The 16,460-nt window shown below is 44.2% G+C and overlaps 1 protein-coding gene across 2 annotated transcripts in view; it reads right to left on the bottom strand.

The window, feature by feature from the left end:
- Nucleotides 1-9,131, bottom strand: part of wwp2 (WW domain containing E3 ubiquitin protein ligase 2) — a 260,110-nt gene extending 250,979 nt beyond the window's left edge. For both annotated transcript variants that reach the window (XM_038806387.1, XM_038806386.1), the window contains exon 1: nucleotides 9,071-9,131. The gene's annotated coding sequence lies outside the window, so the exon portion shown is untranslated. The remainder of the gene's footprint in view (nucleotides 1-9,070) is intronic.
- Nucleotides 9,132-16,460: the final 7,329 nt, after the last annotated feature.

Genomic DNA, 16,460 nt, shown 5'->3' on the forward strand with positions numbered 1-16,460 from the left:
CATCACGGAAACTTGGATAGAAGAGGGCCAGAAATGGTTGTTGGAGGTCCCTGGTTATAGATGTGTCAACAAGATTAGGGAGGGTGGTAAAAGAGGTGGGGGGGTGGCATTGTTAATTAGAGATAATATAACAGCTGCAGAAAGGCAGTTCGAGGGGGATCTGCCTACTGAGGTAATATGGGTTGAAGTTTGAAATAGGAAAGGAGCAGTCACCTTGTTGGGAGTGTTCTATAGGCCCCCCAATAGCAGCAGAGACGTGGAGGAACAGATTGGGAAACAGATTCTGGAAAGGTGCAGAAGTCACAGGGTAGTAGTCATGGGCGACTTCAACTTCCCAAACATTGAGTGGAAACTCTTTAGATCAAATAGTTTGGATGGGGTAGTGTTTGTGCAGTGTGTCCAGGAAGCTTTTCTAACACAGTATGTAGATTGTCCGACCAGAGGGGAGGCCATATTGGATTTAGTACTTGGTAATGAACCAGGGCAGGTGATAGATTTGTTAGTGGGGGAGCATTTTGGAGGTAGTGACCACAATTCTGTGACTTTCACTTTAGTAATGGAGAGGGATAGGTGCGAGCAACAGGGCAAGGTTTATAATTGGGGGAAGGGTAAATACAATGCTGTCAGACAAGAATTGAAGTGCAGAAGTTGGGAACATAGGCTGTCAGGGAAGGACACAAGTGAAATGTGGAACTTGTTCAAGGATCAGGTACTGCGTGTCTTTGATATGTATGTCCCTGTCAGGCAGGGAAGAGATGGTCGAGTGAGGGAACCATGGTTGACAAGAGAGGTTGAATGTCTTGTTAAGAGGAAGAAGGAGACTTATGTAAGGCTGAAGAAACAAGGTTCAGACAGTGCGCTGGAGGGATACAAGATAGCCAGGAGGGAACTGAAGAAAGGGATTAGGAGAGCTAAGAGAGGGCATGAAAAATCTTTGGCGGGTAGGATCAAGGAAAACCCCAAGGCCTTTTACACATACGTGAGAAATATGAGAATGACTAGAGTGAGAGTAGGTCCGATTAAAGGACAGTAGCGGGAGATTGTGTATTGAGTCTGAAGAGATAGGAGAGGTCTTGAACAAGTATTTTTCTTCAGTATTTACAAATGAGAGGGGCCATATTGTTGGTGAGGACAGCGTGAAGCAGACTGATAAGCTTGAGGAGATACTTGTCAGGAAGGAAGATGTGTTGCGCGTTTTGAAAAACTTGAGGATAGACAAGTCCCCCGGGCCTGACGGGATATATCCAAGGATTCTATGGGAAGCAAGAAATGAAATTGCAGAGCCGTTGGCAATGATCTTTTCGTCCTCGCTGTCAACAGGGGTGGTACCAGAGGATTGGAGAGTGGCAAATGTCGTGCCCCTGTTCAAAAAGGGAATAGGGATAACCCTGGGAATTACAGGCCAGTTAGTCTTACTTCGGTGGTAGGCAAAGTAATGGAAAGGGTACTGAGGGATAGGATTTCTGAGCATCTGGAAAGGCATTGCTTGATTAGGGATAGTCAGCACGGATTTGTGAGGGGTAGGTCTTGCCTTACAAGTCTTATTGAATTCTTTGAGGAGGTGACCAAGCATGTGGATGAAGGTAAAGCAGTGGATGTAGTGTACATGGATTTTAGTAAGGCATTTGATAAGGTTCCCCATGGTAGGCTTATGCAGAAAGTAAGGAGGCATGGGATAGTGGGAAATTTGGCCAGTTGGATAACAAACTGGCTAACCGATAGAAGACAGAGAGTTGTGGTGGATGGCAAATATTCAGCCTGGAGCCCAGTTATCAGTGGCGTACCGCAGGGATCAGTTCTGGGTCCTCTGCTGTTTGTGATTTTCATTAACGACTTGGATGAGGGAGTTGAAGGGTGGGTCAGTAAATTTGCAGATGATACGAAGATTGGTGGAGTTGTGGATAGTGAGGAGGGCTGTTGTCGGCTTCAAAGAGACATAGATAGAATGCAGAGCTGGGCTGAGAAGTGGCAGATGGAGTTTAACCCTGACAAGTGTGAGGTTGTCCATTTTGGAAGGACAAATCTGAATGCGGAATACAGGGTTAATGGTAGGGTTCTTGGCAATGTGGAGGAGCAGAGCGATCTTGGGGTCTATGTTCATTGTTCTTTGAAAGTTGCCACTCAAGTGGATAGAGCTGTGAAGAAGGCCTATGGTGTGCTAGCGTTCATTAGCAGAGGGATTGAATTTAAGAGCCGTGAGGTGATGATGCAGCTGTACAAAACCTTGGTCAGGCCACATTTGGAGTACTGTGTGCAGTTCTGGTCACCTCATTTTAGGAAGGATGTGGAAGCTTTGGAAAAGGTGCAAAGGAGATTTACCAGGATGTTGCCTGGAATGGAGAGTAGGTCATACGAGGAAAGATTGAGGGTGCTAGGCCTTTTCTCATTAGAACGGAGAAGGATGAGGGGCGACTTGATAGAGGTTTATAAGATGATCAGGGGAATAGATAGAGTAGACAGTCAGAGACTTTTTCCCCGGGTGGAACACACCATTACAAGGGGACATAAATTTAAGATAAATGGTGGAAGATATAGAGGGGATGTCAGAGGTAGGTTCTTTACCCAGAGAGTAGTGGGGGCATGGAATGCACTGCCTGTGGTAGTAGTTGAGTCGGAAAATTTATGGACCTTCAAGCGGCTATTGGATAGGTACTTGGATTAGGGTAGAATAAGGGAGTGTAGGTTAACTTCTTAAGGGCAGCACGGTAGCATTGTGGATAGCACAATTGCTTCACAGCTCCAGGGTCCCAAGTTCGATTTCGACTTGGGTCACTGTCTGTGTGGAGTCTGCACATCCTCCCCGTGACTGCGTGGGTTTCCTCCGGGTACTCCGGTTTCCTCCCACAGTCCAAAGATGTGCAGGTTGGGTGGATTGGCCATGACAAATTGTCCAAAATTCTATGATTAACCTAGGACAAAAGTTCGGCGCAACATCGTGGGCCGAAGGGCCTGTTCTGTGCTGTATTTCTCTATCTATCTATCTATTTATCAATCCATTTCCAAGTTTTATGTGAATGACTGCTTCTTTCTGGCAGTTTCATGGGCCCACAACAGATTTAACCACGAGTCAATTTCATTTACTGTAAAACATAAGCAGTCAATTTCCAAGTGCATTTCGAACCACTGCTTTGACAAATCTTGAAATATTATCTTTTCTCACGATTAAGGGTGCCGATTTTCATATACACCACATTTTGGGAAGGATGGCAATTATAACCGGTTTTGGATTTTGTTAATTCAAAATACGTGGGCAGCTATAAAGCACAAGCGTTGCCATTTCCCCAGAAACATATGGAGGCACTATTGTTCTGGTGCTTTTAAGGGGGGAACGTGGCATGAGCGGCTGCGATTTCACAGGTGGCTCTGCCCATCTTTGATGCACAGGAGCAGATACTCGAGAGAGAACTTTCCCAGGTGGAGCCCCACCTCCATACTGTTGGGATTCTGCTACATGGACTGTCGTCCATTCTGGCGGATTCGGGAGAAGCAGGAGGGACCGAGAGGAGCACACCACTGAGCCCGGTCCCTGGAGAAGAGTGGTGGAAAAGATCCCGAGTGAGTTCAAAAGTTGGCTGCCATGTTTTGGTAATCTTGATTTGGAGATTGAGTGTTTAAGATTCGATGGAGCACATCATATCCCGTCTTTGAGGCTAGGGGCTGGTGTGGTTTCCTGATTACTGGCCCTGTATTGTCCTATTCCTGGTGTTCATCATGAGAGGTTGGAGATGGCCATACCAGTCAGGTCAGACCACCTCCCACTCCCATCCGGGGCCTAGCCTGTGGACCACCTGGTGGAAGTAATGGTGTCTCATGCTGTGATCATTGGAATCCTTGAAAGATCCTAAAGAGGGCTTTTTGATCCTGTTTTATCCTTGCATTTGCTTTCTTGGAGTGTTCGGGAAGATGTCTTTATCCTGAGGACAGCCCTGAAATTTAATTGTTATCCTGGGAGTTGCTCCCTGTTGATCATGTTGTTGTTTTTTCCTATAGTAGTGTGGTGTATTACAGGTGCGAAGGCCTGTACTGTTGGTTATCCTGATTTTGCAAGTTCTTGTTTAGTCATGGAAAATGGGATATGTGTATAGTTTTGATCTGAGAAGTAATCATACTTTATGGTATTTTATAATCCTTGTGGTTGAGGGAGGGGATTGTTCTTTGTCAGGAGAGGGATGGACGGTTGGAGTTGGTAGGGTTAGTTCTTCTCCACTCTGATGGAGGATAACTCCCTCAGTTCATCCTCACTATGATGTAGAATAGCCAATCCATTTCAGGTTTATTTTCCTTTTTGGTCTGAATCTCAGAATCCATGCTTTTATCCTTCATGAGCCTGGACATTTTTTTTTTTTTTAAATATTTTTTATTCTCTTCCTTTTTCATATTTTCTCCCAAATTTACACCCAACAATAAACAATAACGAGCAGCGAATGTAATGTCAATCCCCATATCAATAACAACGATCCCATCCTCCCACCAAACCCCAGACATTAGCCCACATGTTAACATAAACAAATGGCAAAAAGGAATCAGGACTCACCCATAATCACCATTAACACATACAGTCCTTCTCTTCCCAACCCTCCCAGCCACCAGCCCCCCTAATGTTCGATGTGATCCAATTCTCGAAAGTGCATAATGAATAACGCCCATGAATTGTAGAACCTCTCCATCCTTCTCCTCAGTTCAAATTTGAACTTTTCAAGTGTTACAAATTCCAGCAGGTCCCCCTGCCAAGCCAGCGCACAGGGTGGAGAGGTTGATCTCCACCCTAACAGGATTTGCCTTCAGGCGATCAACGAGGCAAAGGCTACAACATCTGCCTGCGTGTCAACGAGGCAAAGGCTACAACACCCCAGACATTTTACTGGGTTCTATCTGACTCTTCCATTGGGTCAAGTTTGTCTTTTCCCCTTAAATGGGCCTCTCTCCTTCAGTACTATTTAAGCTTATCAGTCTGCTCTAAAAACAGACAAAAACTCAAAGTGGAGCCGGTACTCTGAGTTGAGGATGCCCCTGAATATCTTTTGTATGGCGATGGTTTCCACAAATTGGTCTGGGTGTCCGCTCCCCTGCAGTCTCTTATTTCTTCCCTCATCCGAGTGAGAGTGGTGCTGGTGGAACAAGTAGAGGGCTCCTGGGCATTCAGTGAGGAGAACTGGCCCTCCTTCCCTGGACACCTAGTCAGTGAGAGTCCTGACGGTTCTTCTTCCTCCGGATTGGAATCCCATCCAGGCTCGGGTTAACATCCTTTCTTTCCTTGTGAATGTGGAAGTGGTGCCTTGCCCTAGGTTGGGTTTGATAGGCGTAGGCTTGGCAGGCTTTTGATTGGAGTTGTGAGAGGGGTCCTCGGGACGGAATTTTCTGTTTTTTTTTTAAAACAAGGATGTTGCTGGGCTAGGCCAGGCTTAGCATCATGTTCAGTATCCTGTACTCCTCATGGATAGGGGGTGCCCCCTTTTGGAGCCATCTGTCCCCTTGTTGATTGGGTGGCTGGCTCTCCTCCTCATTGGCATGCGTCAGGCATTTGTCCGAAAGCTATGGGTCTATTTCCCTGTTGTTTGCGCGAGTAGTTCTGATGATTCTTGCTGGGTTTCTGTGTTCGGGCTGTCTAGCTGTGTCCACACTGAATGTTAATTTTACAGTGGTGTTGGCTTTTCACCTGGAAGGTCCTGATTGTCAGCCTTACCTCCAGGGCATCCCCCCAACCCCCTCTTATTATCCAGGGGATCAGTTCTGGTAGCTCTGGGTTTTCCTCTCCACTACTTCTTCTATGGGAGACCTTGGGTCTGAGAACAACTTGGACTTGTTACTGCTGGTTCTCACCATTATTTTCAATATTGGTTCTGTTCTGGGCCTGGAAGGGGGTTTTGGGATACGTATGTAACTTCCCCTTAAGAGCTGGGGTCCTCGCGGAACTTTGTTTTTTCGTAATGCTGGGTATGTTGTATCCATTCTTGGTTTTTGCATGGGTGCAGTTGGGTTTGAAATCTAAAAGAGCAGGCTATGTTGGGTTGCTGATGCCTGTGGTGCTGCTGGAGCCGAAGGGTTTGTGTGTTGGTGTGCACCCAATCTAGCTGCGATTAGTGTGGCGTGGAAGGGTGTGCACCTATGCTGCCATCCTGCTAGCCCCCAGCAAAACAGGGAATTGGTGGCCGTTTTGCACCTTTTTCTGGCGTAAAACACCACCGTTCCCGCTTTTATGATTTTATCCCGTTCTTCCCTTGGCTTCTGGTGGGATAACAGTAATATTTGGTTTTGCCCAATGGTTACACCAAGCCAGTTGTGATGTTGTTCCCCTGTTGCATTTTGCGACCATGTATGTTGAGCCATTTTTTCCACTCCCCTTATGGTAGTATTTTGTAACTTTGTTGTGTCTGTTTCTAAAATGTAAAAGTCCAATAAATGTATCTAAAATCTAGTGAAACACGCCCTATTAATCTGTAACTAGCAAAAGTGGGAGCAAAACAGTTGAAGTTAATCACTTGCTGGTGTTCCAACCTACGATACAGAGCACATACTGAATTCACCATTATATCAGTTGGCAGCACTCTTGCTTCTGGACCAAAGATTGTGTATTTAAGTTACAGCTGGAAGCCGTAATCCAATTATTTTTATAAAGTTATCAACAATTTACTTTCTCTGCTTCCTTCAACAACATTCTCCCCTCCCCATCCAAACAATCCCAACATAAATTAATGCAAGATCTTGGGAGACATTTTCATCAAGTACTCAGAAGTACAAGGCACACTATTTTATGGAGAAGTAACAAAGAAAAATCTCATGTCAAACCAAGCAAAATCACATCTAAACATATTACTGACACGTGAACTTTTTTTGTAATATCTATCCTGCAACTTCTCTCATATCCACTTGGGAGTTCAGGATATTATCAGGCTCATCATACATGACAAACTGAAACTCCAGAAATGAGTACCATAGGCACTTAACACTTTGAACTTGAGCTCCCGAGGTTAGATATCCAGCTAGCAGAGAGGACAGGTGTTGTGTTGAACATTTCAAAAATCTGCACTTTCAACTTTATTGTACATTACTTTTGTTCTATGCTAAATGTCCTGTAGCAAAAAAGAACTTTTTCCATGGGTAGCCAAAACTGCCTTTAAATGTTTGGGCAAGGATCTTCAGAGTGCATCTGTGTACAGGGAACCCAAAGTATCAAAAAGTGATGTTCTAATTGTATCAAATCTTTACAATCTTCACAAAGAAAGCAACCTATGGTTATCCAGCTCTGCAAGCATATTTCTGACAGTCGAGATCATGGGCTGGATTCTCCGGTCGCCGATGCCAAAATCGCATTCGATGACTGGCCAGAGAATCTGAATTCTGGGCCAAATCAGGGGTGGCACCGCTTTCGGGATACTCCACCCCCTCCAAAGCAGCATACTCTTGGAGCACACCGCACCACATATAAACGGCCTCAGAACATTTCCCGAAGGCCACCCCCGACTGGCCGAGTTCCCGACGGCGTGGGACACGTGAAGACTCCACTGTTGAGAACTCAGCGTGTTGGCTGCAGACTAGCCAATATGCAGGCAGGGGGTGACATTATTCAGAACTGGGGGCACTATGGAGCTGGCAATTCTCCAGGCCTTATCAGCAGCGAGAGCCAGGTGCTCTACGCTGCCATCCTGCTCACCCCCAGCAAACCAGTGAATTCATGGCCATTTTGCACCTTTTTCTGGCATAAAACGCCACCATTCACACACCAATGTGGGGACATAGCCCCAGGATCAGAGAATCCAGCCTCATGTGTTTGCCAATAAAATATTCTCAGACTGAATACTTCAGAAGGATCTTCATGAAAGGGATAGTGGAATAATTTCAGTGAGCAGAATAGCAAACAGAGGTGGGGATAACCAGGAACTTAGACCAAAAATACATCCATTTGTGTCCATTCTGCTGATGCTCACTCAATTTACCAGAGAATCCTAGTAGGATTCACCCGAATTGAAAATGGGCATAAATTAACAGAAACAAAACGATCAGGAACCAAGAGCTATACCAGATCATATATTTTCTGTTAAGTATGAAAATAAAAGTTAACTCAATCAGCCACTATTCAGTCACAATAGGTGCCCATGATTGAGAATCGACAATCGATGAAACTTTAAGTGACTTGTACTCCTGTCGCAAAAATGCTAAACAGAAAATGGAGATGTCGGAAGATACCCTTTTTACAAACTCAAACATGACAGTGAGTCAGTCCTTCCTGCTGCACCTGTCGTGCACGGGGAGGAAATTCGTGCGGATGTTAAGGGTTGCCAACGTCGTGGCAGCGCCCGTTTAATGAGAGAAAATGCGTTCGGGTGGAGAGATGAAGGAAATTCGGGCCCCATGTAATTAGACACCTAACTTGCTTCCGGCCCAAAAAAATGCAATAATCTATTGCACCTCTGGGCACAAATCCACAGGGAAGTCCAGGACAAAAATTGGGTATGAAGAAGCTCCCAAGGAAAGAGGAGGCTAGAGGAGGCAGAGGAGGCCTCCCTCCCTCCCTTAGGGTGTTCACCCCAGCCTTCCAGGCTCAGAGGTAGAGTTCAGTCTCTGGATTCGGGCAAGAACAAAAAAAAAACACACAACTATAGCACCTTCCTCAAACCGGACACAGGTGTTAAACAAAACACCCTCAGAGTTTCAAGCAGGGATTCCACCAAATGTTCTGATCATGTTGTTTTGACAGGTCAGAGAATCTGTGGCGTTTAATGTAAAGCAGGTTAAGCGAGTTTTCTGGAAAGTGGAATATGGAGCGTTGACCTCCCTCCCCGCAGCAAACTCCACCTGCCCGGCCCGGAGAGTTCAGAGCCTCGGGGGCGCACTAGCCTGACTGCCCCGGCCGGGCCGGGCCGCTGTTGTTATTTATCATCCACTCGGAGCCTGAACAGTCGCAGCGCTGCCGGCTTCACTTCCCCCAGACACACACTACCCCCCTCTCCCTAATTAAAGAATGACAATAAGATAAACCAGCCCAGATTCCCTCTCCCTCTCTCCACCGGCCCGCCGCACACCACCAGTAAAGCCCCCCTCCCCGCCAGTGGCCAGGAGCCTTCACTTTTACCTCAGCCGCCACTTCCGCCTCCTCCGACACTGTCAGCTGACCGCCGTCACCTGATCGGAAGTGATGCGGCAGCCTAGCAACCGCCCGCCTGGGCAGCTCGCAGCCACCTTGCGCCTCCTCTCATTTAGAGGGAAACGTGAGCAATCTTGATGTGGCCTGTTCCGGAAAGGTCAGGACAATCTAATGGAAATAATTTGCATTGATGCAGCCTTTCACGATGCTCTTGGGATAGACCCGTAGAATGCCGACAGTGCAGAAGGAGGCCATTCGGCCCATCTAGTCTGCACCGACCCTCTGAAAGAGCACCTTACCCGGGCCCCCGCCCTAACTAACCTTTTGCACACTAAAGGGGCAATTTAGCGCGGCCATCCACCCGCCTGCACATCTATGGACTGTGGGAAGCACCCGGAGGAAACCCATGCAGACACGCTAACCTAAAGTGCTTTATAACGAATGGGTGACTGCTATTCCCCAGGCAAATGCTGCAGCAAAATTGCCAATAATAAGGTCCCCCAAACAGGAAACAAATGATCGATTAATCTGATTTCGGTAATGTGGATTGAAAGAAGAATGTTACTCAAGGCACTGGAAGAATTTTCTTCAATACGGATTTGTTAATTTCATCAGTTAATTAATATAGGGTTGTGGTATTGCACTGATTAACATGCTGGTCGGTGTAATGTTTTTTTTGAGTATCTTGTTAACTTAAAATAATCTATGTAAAACTGTACATTACCAGAGGGCATTACAAATTTAAATGTGTTTATGTGTCTCCCTGTAAGCAATTCATTTTTTAAAATGGAAATAAGAAAAAGGACCAAGTGCTGGAAAATTGACTGAAAATAAAATGCTGGAAATGTACAACAGGTTCATTCTGAACTGAGTTCAAGTGTCTTCTACACCCAGGGCATTGTTATTTTCTTGACATTGCTGACAGACCAGCTGTGTAATTTAATAATTATGAAAATAATTGAAAAACAAGATACAAACTAAATATGAATGTTCTGCTGCTCCACAAAAAGCACAAGTGATTAGCACTGTGGCTTCACAGCGCCAGGGTCCCAGGTTCGATTCCCCGCTGGGTCACTGTCTGTGCAGAGTCTGCACATTCTCCCCGTGTCTGCGTGGGTTTCCTGTGGATGCTCCGGTTTCCTGGCACAGTCCAAAGATGTGCAGGTTAGGTGGATTGGCCATGATAAATGCCCTTCGTGACCAAAAAAGGTTAGGAGGGTTATTGGGTTACGGGGATAGGGTGAAAGTGAGGGCTTAAGTGGGTCGGTGCAGACTCGATGGGCCGAATGGCCGCCTTCTGCACTATATGTTCTATGTTCAACATTAATTAGGAAAATTAATAATGTGTAGGGTTACAGGGTTGCACCTAGGTGAATTATTCAATCCAAAAGAATAATGCAGTGCAGTGGTAATTTTTTTCACCTCTTGGTGTTTATAAATAGTGTTGTCAGTACTCAGTCTCTCAACATTCCAAGTTTCAAGCAGTTTGATGTTAAATCGTTGAATGTACTCTGAAAACTGATTTACTGAGGAATTTATAAAGGAAACTCTGAGGTAATCTTTTCTATAAGTTTTTGCAGCAATGAGTTTAACAGATATGTGAGTGATACCTCAGTAATGAAACAAACTGTATCAACTGCCATCTGACATCAGATCCTGGAGTTATATGTCTGGCAATAGAATAGAAAATGTGCTTCAGTGAATGACTTTGGTCATTGTCATTGATAAACTTCCTGCAGCTAAAAAAGACTGCAACAGAAATCTAGATACTGTACCAAAAACAGAATTGTATGGATGTGTACAATTATATTATTGATATGTGATAAAATACAAAATAGCTTTTTAAATATTGCATTGTGTGAATAGGGTTGTTTGAGTAAAAATATATAGAGTATATATTATATGAGTATAAGTATATAGAATATAAGAATATGAGTAAGAATATATAATGTGTGTATTATATATATATATATATATATAAAATCCAAATCTTTCCTTTTTCCAGCCTTCTCACCTGAAGGAGGTGATTAACACTGCGTGATATTTCCATGAACGTAAATAGCCTTCCAGTACTTTGTCAAGCTTTACTAAATAATGTAAAACTAAGGGGTAAGTAGTTAAAAACGAATTAGCTAGAAAAGAGAACTGCAAATTAAGTGTTTGAATGAAAACTGGAAAACTTAGAGCAAAATTATGGCATCGCCTAGATCTCCAAGGATCTGGTTGAAGACTGATATAATGCCTCCTTCATTCTTGGCCTGGTGTTGATAAATGGCAGGAAGAGACTACAGAATTAGGACGAAATGGGGCAGGCCAGACCTCATGTGACTCTTTTATAAATGTGACTCTTTTATAAAGCCAAATACAATCTTCATATAGTGAGGAGTTCAAGAGATGCAAAGAATGAAAGGTGAGGAAATCTTTGTAAATTTTAGGGATGTGGAATGAGATCCTTCAGAAGGACAAAGGTAAATGGAAATTTCTTACGTTCTTATTCAGTTGTCTCATTTGTTGTTCAGTTGCCAGAATGCAATTGTAATAGTTGCTTTTAACTATGTTTTCACAACAATGTATGTCCAATGTAAATAAATTTCATTAGATTGTGCAGACCTTGCATGCAATTTTCTCTGCAATATTCTGGAATTTGTTTTCATGCTTACTGAAGCACTTTATTGCCATTCTGTCCTTAAGGTTAAGACTGCTCTGCCACTGAACACCTTGAAGGGATGTCATAAAATGTGTCTGTGTTCTGCCCATAGGCAGGTCCTTGGTTCATTATCTGCTAATGCTTCATGCAGAGTTTTGAGAAGTCATTTTCCTTGAGGCTGAACAAGAGAGCATGTGGCCATACAATGAGAATTTATTGCCCAACATGATTGTTTTGCAGAGGGCCAGATAGTTGCTGCTGACAGTCTCCACTTCCAGCTGGTAAAATCAACATTTCATGAAGTGTTGGTGTGGTCTGGATGTTATAAGGAGGATGGTAGCAATAAACATTTTGTACTGACTTTCACTGTTATCATCTGCGCCTGGTGCCCCCACTGTGGGCCCAATCCCATGTTTTTCTGTTATCTAATGATCAACTGATGACTATTTTCCTTGGAATGGAGGTAGACAAGGACTCTTTGGAATCAAAGTGGCTTGAAGATGGAGCCAACTGATGATGGGTGATCAGAAACAAATCTACCATTTATAGCAGTGTCAATAATCTCACACTTGAATTAAGTAGGTCAGCAGTACTCTCAGGGCAGAACTTTACATTGCCCCATTGGTGGGTTTGTAGGTAAGGGGTGGCCATAAAACCTGCCTGATTGCCTTCCATCGAGCTCCTACCTGAACCAGCAATTTTATGCTGGATGGACAAGGCCAAACTGGCTGACCTGCCCTCACCCAAATTTTGTTTTATAGATTTAGAGTACCCAATTCATTTTTTCCAATTAAGGGGCAATATAGAGTGGCCAATCCACCTACACTGCACATAAGAACTAGGAGCAGGAGTAGGCCATCTGGCCCCTCGAGCCTACTCCGCCATTCAATTAGATCATGGCTGATCTTTTGTGGACTCAGCTCCACTTTCCGGCCCGAACACCATAACCCTTAATCCCTTTATTCTTCAAAAAACTATCTATCTTTACCTTAAAAACATGTAATGAAGGAGCCTCAACTGCTTCACTGGGCAAGGAATTCCATAGATTCACAACCCTTTGGGTGAAGAAGTTCCTCCTAAACTCAGTCCTAAATCTACTTCCCCTTATTTTGAGGCTATGTCCCCTAGTTCTGCTGTCACCCGCCAGTGGAAACAACCTGCCCGCATCTATCCTATCTATTCCCTTCATAATTTTAAATGTTTCTATAAGATCCCCCCTCATCCTTCTAAATTCCAACGAGTACAGTCCCAGTCTACTCAACCTCTCCTCATAATCCAACCCCTTCAGATCTGGGATTAACCTAGTGAATCTCCTCTGCACACCCTCCAGCGCCAGTACGTCCTTTCTCAAGTAAGGAGACCAAAACTGAACACAATACTCCAGGTGTGGCCGCACTAACACCTTATACAATTGCAACATAACCTCCCTAGTCTTAAACTCCATCCCTCTAGCAATGAAGAACAAAATTCCATTTGCCTTCTTAATCACCTGTTGCACTTGTAAACCAACCTTCTGTGACTCATGCACTAGCACACCCAAGTCTCTCTGAACAGCGGCATGCTTTAATATTTTATCGTTTAAATAATAATCCCGTTTGCTGTTATTCCTACCAAAATGGATAACCTCACATTTGTCAACATTGTATTCCATCTGCCAGACCCGAGCCCATTCACTTAACCTATCCAAATCCCTCTGCAGACTTCCAGTATCCTCTGCACTTTTTGCTTTACCACTCATCTTAGTGTCATCTGCAAACTTGGACACATTTCCCTTGGTCCCCAACTCCAAATCATCCATGTAAATTGTGAACAATTGTGGGCCCAACACGGATCCCTGAGGGACACCACTAGCTACTGATTGCCAACCAGAGAAACACCCATTTATCCCAACTCTTTGCTTTCTATTAATTAACCAATCCTCTATCCATGCTACTACTTTACCCTTAATGCCATGCATCTTTATCTTATGCAGCAACCTTTTGTGTGGCACCTTTGTGACATCTTTGGATTGTGGGGGCGAGACCCAGGCAAACACAGGGAGAATGTGCAAACTCGACACTGACAGTGACCCAGAGCCGGGATCGAACCTAGGACCTCGGCACCGTGAGGCAGCAGTGCTAACCACATCACCACCATGCTGCCCTCCCCTCACCCCAATTAACCACAAGTGGGCCGGTTTAGCTCAGTGGGACTAGACAGTGGTTTGCAAAACAAGCCCAGCAGCGTGGGTTCAATTCCTGTACCAGCTTACCCGAACAGGTGTCGGAATGTGGCGACTAGGGGCTTTTCACAGTAACTTCATTCTTGTGACAGTAAAATATTTTTATAATTGGGGTTTCCCACCCTGCCTTAATTTTCAGGCTGGTGGGAGGAGTTTAGAGGAGGATGCCTGAATGAGACCTAGGGTGAAGAGGCGTGGGGAGAACGCCTCCATCAGCAGCCTCATTTTAATATCAGACACCTCCACCCACCCTCAAATATCTGCTTTTAAAGGTCTTCCGTAATCCCGTGCCTCTCCACCAACACCTCTCTCCCCCAACACCTCTCTCCCCCCCCCCCACCCACCCCCGCTCCATTCCAAGACCCCAAAACATACCTGGTCTATGGATTCCAGTACCAGTCTTGTCCATTGCAGCTTCTAGCGCGTCAGGGACTAAAATGTTCCTTGCCAATCAGATTAGCTGGTAGCTCTCTGAGGTGGGACTTCCCCCCGGGTTTATTGTGAAAGTCCCATCTCCAGCCTATTAACCATTATTGGATCACTCAATGGCTGTGGGGCAGGCAGTATTAGCGGGGATGTGTTCTCTACTGACCCCTCAGGTGGCAGGAAGGGAATCTCTGCCATCCTAAAAATACTGGTTTAGGGCATTTTTACTGATTGGTCCATAAATGAGGCCCAAATGAAGAGCCCAGTCATTGGAGGCTGATATCCTTCCTCTGCTCCAGATAATTCTGTCTAGCCCCCTGAGATAATTCTGCATGGCAATGCCCTAATGACACTGGTTAGACATGCATCATGTAATCTACCAGAGCTCCGTGCAAAGGGCTGAGCTCCATAAAAATCCATATTCACTCTCAGAATATCTAAACTGGTGCTAAACCTACAGATTCTGGATTTAGATAAATGGGGTGTGCCTTATGCAGAAAGAGTGTATTTCATATCAGGCAAATAGACATTCCATTCTCATTAGCTTGGTTTGGAAGTTCTTATGATATTTGGCTGACCAAACAAAGTAATGAATGCTTGGAAACCTCATGTACAGCTGGGAAGCCAGACAAATTAGTTTAGGTATCAACAAGGAAATAAATATTCTTTATTCTACAATGCATTCGAACTGCAGTCCACAGTTCTGAGTAATAATGTTCAGAAGTTTTCTAGTTCAGTAATGCATTTAGCCTTTCATTTTCCACCGGGTAATTGATATACTTATGGAATTGTGTTACAATGCTAGTTAAATCTTCCTGCAAAACAGAAAACCAAATATTTTGCTCTGATGGGATTGCAGTGCATTGATCCAGCAGAAACATCCTAAATCCTCCTATCTGTTAATATCTGACATTTGTGTTGAAATTGAAGATCCACATCATTTTTGAGTAAGTAAAACTGCAATCCTCTTCACACAATATTAATATTTTCACGGCTAGAACGTTGTTAATTTGACACAGATAACATCTGACAGAACATTTGCCCATTTGTTTTATTTTTTTCAAATGCTGGTGCGCCTGCCATATATTTCCAACATTTTAATTTAACATTTTGGATTATTGAAGGAGAAAAATTAACTTTCAGATGAAACAGGATTTGATTACGGATTAAATTACAGGTTTGATGTGGATTGTCCAGCAGGGAGCAATCAAAACCAGAAACACTAACCGCCCCTCCTCTATAAATTAATCATTTATACCTCCATCCACTCTCAATCCATTCATTCTTCAAAGTTTAAGTTGTCCTCATCATCATGCCTCAGGACAGCACAATGGCAAAGTGGCTAGCACTGCTGCCACACAACTCCAGGAACCAGGGTTCGATTCCGACCTTGGGTGACTGTGTGGAGTTTGCACTTTCCCTCTCTGCATGGGTTTCCTCTGGGCACTCCATTTTCCTCCCACGGTACAAAGATGTGCAGGTTAGGTGGATTGGCCATGCTAAATTGCCCCTTGGTGTCCAAAATGTTAGTTGGGGTACTGGGTTATGGCAATAGGGTGGGGCTTGGGCCTAGGTAGGGTGCTCTTTCAGAGGGTCAGTGCAGACTTGATGGGCTGAATGGCCTCCTTCTACATTGCAGTAATTCTATGATCTCCCTGACTGGCTTGTTTGTTGTAAGTATTTAATTTTGTTTAATAATAATAAACTTGGATCCATCTTGGATAATTAAAAGAAGTTACATGTATGAATCAGGATTGTGCCACTCTGGTACATTTAGTGACTCAGCTATTGTATGATTAATTCCTGGGATTGTTCTCTGAACAATAAGAATGTCTTTGTGTGCCCAGGAAAAGACACACCTGAATTTTTGGACCAGTTTCCTTATTTAAAGTTCTCCAAAGGTGAAACAGCCTTTTTTATTTCCAAAATGTTTATTCTTTTAAAAGCAGATGCTTACTTGGCATAACAGAAAGTTCCAATACACTGAGCATAGGCTGGTAGTCTCTGAGTTATCTTCATTCAGTAAATATACAAAATGGACTATCTTTTGAACAATCTGCTGGCAGAAATCAGTCAATGGCAAT

The sequence above is a fragment of the Scyliorhinus canicula genome, chromosome 9, assembly GCF_902713615.1.
Source record: "Scyliorhinus canicula chromosome 9, sScyCan1.1, whole genome shotgun sequence".
Taxonomy (NCBI): Eukaryota; Metazoa; Chordata; class Chondrichthyes; order Carcharhiniformes; family Scyliorhinidae; genus Scyliorhinus; species Scyliorhinus canicula.